The following is a 7686-nucleotide window of genomic DNA, read 5'->3' as shown; positions in this document are numbered from 1 at the left end:
CGGGCCGGATCCGGCCCGTTTGAAATGGATAAAACTAAAAAAAAAAAAAAAAAACCCGTACCCTTTTATGTAATGATGTTTACTTTGAATTTATATTAGTTCACACAAACACTCCATCCATGCTTTTGTTCCGGCCCTCCGGTCCAGTTTAAGAACCCATTGTGGCCCTCGAGTCAAAAAGTTTGCCCACCCCTGGTAAAGACAGAGCCTCCAAAAAGGGGATAAATCTCCTCCCCAGCAGTTTCCTCAACCAGCAAAGACTCACTCTTCTCACCAGAGAGGAGTATCTAGTCAGCATCATACACAGAGGAACTCTGTCACACACTATCACTCCTCCCATCTATGCTGGTGAGGGCCCATTCATCTTCCCTAAAACCATTGACTCCCTCCTAAGCAACTCCATACCCCCACGCCCTCCCTTATTAAGAAGCGCTTTAATCCTGAATTCTAAGTCACTTCTGGAATTACTCATTTATCTTTCTCTGGTTATCATCAACGTAAACATCAGGTGTACATGTTCATAAACTTTTCTTGTTCTTCTCTTGTTAATCTGTCTTTTATTACAGGGGTTTCAGTCAAGAACTCAGAATGGGAGGGAGAGGATTATTTTTCCTCCCCCACAGATGCGTTGGTAACTCCATTGAGAAATCCTCTAACATTCTGCCCAGGATGGGGAGGGAAGAAAAAGGCACACTGAAAAGACTTCTGGTATTTGAAAGGAAGAATAAGCCTGGGGCTGCCAGCGGGCTAACTATGAAGTGTGTAGCCTTTCACTTCTTTCTCCTAGTCTAGTCCCATCTCCCCACTACACATTGATGCTGGGTGTCCAGAACACAGTAACCTCTCTAGTTCAGTATCTTCAAAGAATAGACTCACCTTTCTTACCAGAGTTAGGTTGCAGTAACTACCGGAATGTAATAAGTGGAGGAGCAGCTTTCTCTGCTCCTTGTTTAGAACTTAACCATTTTTTTCTATCTCAGTCATCACTTCCTGCCCCCAGGATATCTGGTGCCTCTACGCTCTGGGACTGTCCCAAATCCTGCAGCTTGTGTCTCCTTCTTTAGGCACTTAGCAATCTGCTTTCTGCACTTTGCTAATTTATTCATGACTACTGCCCATCTACTTCCCATCTTCAAAAAATGTTGCCATTTCCTGTCTACAATTAGCATACTCTCGTGTGTTCTTGTTAACTCTAATGGCTTCTTCTCTTTCCTACCATTTTAGTAAATATTTGGGAGGGAATAAGGAAAAGTGCATGTTGTTCATCTATTATATTTCACTAGAAAGTCACTAAATTTAAAAAAAGGAACCTGTGGTCAAATAAGTTTGGCATAAGGGAATGATCCCTTAATGCTGTTCAGTTCTAAATTAATTCTTTTTATGAAAAGGGAGTTAAAGAATAATCTAAGAGGGAAGGGTTCACTCAAGACCCCAGCTGAGATAAGGTTAGTTCAGCACGTCTAAATTGTTATCAGTATATGGAAAAAGAAAGACAGTACAACACTGGTGCCAATCTGAAACAAAACAACAAAAAGTGAGATTGGACCTGCCTTCATGAACATGCCATGGGTTTTGTCAAACACCTTCTTCTAATAAGCAAATAAAGATGGAATTTGATCTGCCTTAGCCATGCACCTGCAGGCATATTGGATAATTAGAAATGCCACTTAAAGCATTGATGATTTCATATGTGCTTTCTTGAGACTCCAAGTTGGAGAGAGGACTCTTATTAGCATCTGCCTTGAGACACAGGAACCCAACACTTTAACAAGGCAATTAATGTTAATTAAACTGTGCTGGCTTCAATTGTAGTCCAAGCAACAAAACAGACAAGATTGTGGGAGAGAACACTGTATCCATTTCCTCCTCCTAAAATTCAATGACATCATAAAAAACAGGCAGAAGCAAACAAAAGATAGATTTTTAAATTTCTTGTGATGCAGCACAGAAAACTCGCCTGGGTTTCTTTAGCTGATTTAGAATTTGTTGTGGGGAAATCTTTGCTTCAACAGACAGTACATGCATTGTCCTCTTTTTCCAGTTTATTTTAGCTCAGACCTCCCTATTTATTTAAGGCATTGGTTCCAGGTAATGCCACTTAAAATTGCTCAAATGCATTCAGCCAAATACCTGTTTTCAGCAAAAATTCCGAACTCAGCACAAATCCTGTCAGTTGCTTTCACTGCTATTCTTGATAGAAAAGAAACATGGCTGTAAGGAAGTCAGTTTTGCATGCCTGGTAGTTTTGCAGTCTTTCTTATATCCACCATCTTCATCATAAATGTTACTGATAAAATTATGTTCAACTTAATCCTGGGGAAACCACATTGAGTAACTTAAATTTGACCAAAAAGAGAGATCTCTTATCTCCTATTAATTTAATTTGGGAATGAAAGAGACAGAACAGAGTCATTTAGAGGAAATAACACAGTCCGAGGAATTCCTTTGACTGCCAAATGAGCGGAGAGTGAAATCTGAATCACTCCTCGGCACCAGGAGGAGGTCATTTGGCACATTAAAGTCCTATTTTTAAAAGCATATACACAATGTCCCTGTATTCCTTCTTAGGCCATTTTTATAAGATTCCATCTGCTAAAGACACCCAAAGTGAAAATATGACTTTCAGAAAATAACCAGCAGGAATCTACGCACATTAGAATCTACAAAAAAAGTCTAAGATTTAACTTCAAAAGTTATGGGAGTAGTAATATAAATATGGGTTCTTAGGGAATCAACATTCAACCCAAAGTTGCTATGTATGCTAGCATGACACATACCTCCTGAAAAGTCGGCCTTGCCTAGAGTTTTTTCCAAAACATAATGTATGAATGTATGAATGATGTGTTGGAGCAAATATCTGATGGTACCACTATTTATTTTTAAGAAAATACCAAGCAGCAGGCAACCCCTTGTACAATGTCTTCCATACTTTGTGTCATGGAATCCTGCCAAGCCAAGCAAAATGACAGGACTAGAGTCTGGTTTTCAAGGGAAAGTCGACCATCTATAGGCTGGTGAGTGGCTTATGATATAGCCTAGAAGTAGTAGTATTCCAAACAGGAATCTCCATATTGGATGGTAACACATCTATCCTTACTATTAATTTGTTTTGAATGCCCAATACACCAAGAAAGACATAGAAAGGAGAATGGCATGCACATGGGAAGATCTAGAGAAGTGGGCAGAAGCCAAGAGGCTAGAGAAACCGTGACTGAGCAAGAGACATGAGACAGAGAGGACAATAGACCCAAGGTATTTATAAAAGTAGGTAAAACAAGCCACAATAGCTAGTATTGCGTTGCTAAGCTTGGCTTTAGTGTCAGGAACAGCATTGTTATTTTGGTGAGGCCTGAATCTTTAACTGTTTAATTACTTTGTATTTTGCCTTTTCTCTTTCATACAACAAACTACCGAATTGTACTTCTAAAAAGAGTGGGGTGGCAAAGGACAGAAGAGAATGATGAGAATTGTACATGTTTGAGCCCATAGAGACCATGAGCTAAGTCTGGAGGAGGCTTCTGATTGACAGTCCTACTTTCTTATCTTAGTCTGCTAGGACTGCTATAACAAAATGCCATGGACTGGGTAGCTTATCAACAAAAGACTTTATTTCTCACAGTCCCGGAAGCTGGAAAGTCCAAAATCAATGTCCAGCATGGTCATGTTCTGGCAGGGGTCCTGTTCCGGGTTCAGAGCTGGTGCCCTCTTGCTGTGGTTTACATGGTGGTGGTGGTAGTGGTGGTGGTGCGGGCAAACTAGTTCTCTGGGGTCTCTTTTATAAGAGAATTAATCCCAATATTGAGGGCTCTGCCCACATGACCTATTCACCTATTAGCAGCCTCACCTCCTAATACTATCACCTTGGGGGTTAGGATGTCAACATATAAATCAGACCATAGCATACATGGAATTAGTTCTCTGTGTAAAGCTCCTCTACACCAGCTGTGGTAAACTGAATAATGGCTCCCCAAAGTGTCCCTATCCTAATTCCTGTAACCTGAGAATATTACCTTATATGTCACAAGGGACTTCGCAGATGTGATGATATAAAGTTAAGAATCTTGAAAGGGGGAGATTACCCAGGTAGCCCAATATCATAACAGGGATCCTTGTAAAAGGGGGGCAAAGGGAGATTTGATTACAGAAGAGGAGAAGGTGTTATGATGATGGAAGAAGAACTGGGAGTAGTGTGCTTTAAAGGGAGAGGAAGGTGCCAACAGCCAAAGAATACAGTCAGCCTTAGAAGTTGGAAAAGGCTAGGAAACAGATTCTCTCCCCAGATCCATAAGGAACCAATTTTGCTGAAACCTTGACTTTAGCTCAGAGCAGCTGATTATGGGCTTCTGACCTCCAGAGCTATAAGATAATACATTTATGTGGTTTTTAAACAACTGAGTTTGCCGTCATTTGTTATAGCAGCAACAGGAAACTAATACACCAGCCCACTCAGAGTCCTGAAGGATCTAATCAAAGAACATGAACCACAAGCACTAACATTACTCATCCCGGAGCCAAGATCCAATTTTACCAAAATAGAATTTTCCTCCCCAGAGGGAAAAACCCACTTTGTGGTATTGGCCAGGGAGAGAAACTTGAAGATACTCACCACTACCTATTAAAATTTCCTACAACACCGAAGCACAGATGAAGCCCCATGATGTCAGGTGTAGAGATGTGGGTTTAAAAGGAAGCCAGGGGTCAGAGTCATGTCAAGAGAAGAGGCAAGAGTGTGGTCCCTTTGCTGGGAATGTACAACCATTCCTGAATGAGTGTTTGAAATGTTTATTTGACCATTTTGCCTTTCTGCTAGGTCATGTGAAAATTGTACAAGGTCATTTATTTATCTGCAGCCTCAGAGATTCCTTGAAAATTGCCAGAGTCTGGACCTATGTGATAGGCTGTTTAACCTGAAGTGGATGTGATGGAGGCAGTGAAAGAATAAAAATGAGAGGGTTTGTGCACGCATGCTTGTAAGAAGAGTCTGAAACAAAAATAGCAAATGTCATGGTTTTTGTTGTCTTACTTTTTTTATTGACAGATTTCCTTCACTGACTTAATCATCGTATCTACAGTTTTCAAGAGACTTGAGAGTAGAAAAATGAAAAGTAGCAACCTCTTTCCTGCAAATAAGGACTTGTCTGAAATCCCTTATTCTGCTTGGGAGAAAAAAAGATAGTGCCTAGAAGAAAAATGAAACACTTAACTTCACTTGAACACTAAGCTTGGTACCCTTCATTAGGGGATGGTTTATTTCCTTTTTAGGTATCCCAATGATTTCTTCTCCCTTGGCAGTTTTGCACTCACATCACGAGACCTGCTCTCTGTCTCTCTCTGTTTGCCAGAAAGACCTCTAAAAGATGTGACAGATCAAAGATGACAGATCTTGAAACTGCTTTGTCTATCTCTTCTAAATGGAAACACATATGTGATGTGGATAACATTTAAAACAAATATAAGAATCCCCCAGAATGTACTTCCAAGGGGTACTTTTACTTGAAAAGAATGATACTAAGTGGCTCAACAACGTATTCAGATTATGCTGCAATTATTGAAGACATTTTTGGAGCACCTTTTTGGAAGAGAACATCACTAGAGGTAATGTGGCAGAGACATTGCTATGTTCTCACCACATCCCATTTCCTTTTCCTTCTAGTCACACTGCCAGACAATATTTCCCAATGTCCCCTGCAATTAGGTAGGGGCATGACTGAGCCCTGGCCAGTGGCATGTGGGTGGATATGATGTGTGCCACCCCTGGGCCTGATTCCCCAAACCTCCTGTGAAATTCTTCATGTTCTCTCTTTCCCTCAATTGCTGGCCAGATGCCCACGGTCTAATATAGATCTCTGTCAGCCTAGGAGACAGCAAAGCCACTACATAGAAGGAGCCTAGATCCCTGAATGGCTGTATGGAGCAGACTATTGACCTGCATCGGAATGTGACATTAGCAAGAAATAAATGGGTACTGAATAAAGTAACTGAGATTTGGAGGTGTATATTATAGCCAGCCTGACTAACAAAGCCATTGATCATATAAAATAATTATTAATTCATGACTGTATTTGTGGTTCCATTTTTCATTCCCAAATCTCCCTTGCCCCTATTGACTGGACTTCCATCTGAAATTACATTTTCAAAGCAAATCTATACCAAGCATGAAGAGTGGCCACCTTCCTAAATAAACTAATGGTTGCTACAAAAGCAATTAAATGGAAGAAGAATTCCAAAGAAACTTTGAGCATTGGTAGCCCCACTGAAACAGGTCTATAGCTTCCCCAAGGGTCATTTTTGAAACCAATAGCAGTCATTTAAATATATAACACAGTTTATCAGAGATTATAACATAGTAAGAATTCAAGCCATTGATTATAAAATAATATTTAAAAACAATTACAACTTTAATAATCACAGAATTCTAATATTATGGCATAGTTTGGTTTTATGTGTGGTATAAAGTGATGACATGATCACCAGGTCACATATTGGTAGCCTAGTTTTCAGAATAAAAATAGGAGAAAGGACATTCATAAGAAAATACAGCAGCGGTATCTTGACAGTTTGGTTGGTAATGCATGAGCTGTAATGTTTATTATTTGTATATGTGTTCGGGCAGGACATTATATTTAAAGTATTTAACCTTACTTGTGCAAATATCATATTATGGGCTAAAATGCCATATACCAACTGTTGCATTCTTTCAAAGTCAAGAGACCCACATTCTGGAAAAGCTATTAATTCAGAGTATGTCATATGATAGGCATTCTGGATACATAACAGTCTGCTGCATTAGTTCTGGCTGTTGGGTTAAAGCTGGTAGGCACATTGCTTTGTGAATCCATACCTTGCAAATAAGGAGGGGACCTTATTCTAGGAAATAAGCGAAGGGTAAAATCTTAATTTTAATGAGTCTCATTTTCCTGATTTGTAAAATGGGATTATATAAAAACAGTACTTTTCTCACCAGTTTGTGACAGGGATCAAATGAGTTAACATATGCAAATACTTAGAACTGGGCCTGAACCTAGAAAACAGTAATTACTGGTACTATCGTTGAGTCCATGAAAATGCCTGATAACTTTAAGCAAGTTTGATTGATTGGTTACGCCAGTTCACACTCATGGGTACCCAGAAACAGAACAAAATGCTTTTCTCCATATTTATATTTTGCGAATAGTCTATTGTCTTTTATATTATTTACCTACCCATTTATATCAGATGTTTAACTACACACAGACATCATATATTCTTTTTTTAAAGTCAAAATTCTTGACTTAAAAATCAATTTAGGAAATTTCTTAAGGAAATGACAAATATATGAAAATGGTAATTATTTCCTACTGACTGTGATTTTACAAGCACCCACCACGCCCTCTGGCCACGCTGGCTCCAGGTTTTTTGCCCGCCAGCTAGCCAGGAGTTTAACTGGAAGGCCTGCCACATTCCTAACTATTGTGTCACTCCAGCAATCTGTAAGAGACAGCACCTCTTTTACCCCTGCTCTCATTAAGACTCATCCTGTTTCTCTATTGCCTAAACTGTATTTTCAGGAGGAAAAAAAATCAGCCTAAAAATTCCTCTGGGCCAAAATACAGCCTTGGGCATCTTATGCTAAGAGGGACTCAAAAAATCTGGCTGAGGCATTTTTTTTTTTTTTCCCTAATTTGTGGGGGGAAAAGCATCTCCATA

The sequence above is a fragment of the Myotis brandtii genome, unplaced genomic scaffold, assembly GCF_000412655.1.
Source record: "Myotis brandtii unplaced genomic scaffold, ASM41265v1 scaffold18, whole genome shotgun sequence".
Taxonomy (NCBI): Eukaryota; Metazoa; Chordata; class Mammalia; order Chiroptera; family Vespertilionidae; genus Myotis; species Myotis brandtii.
The sequence above is the reverse complement of the archived record's forward strand: the minus strand, read 5'-3'. Positions refer to the sequence as shown.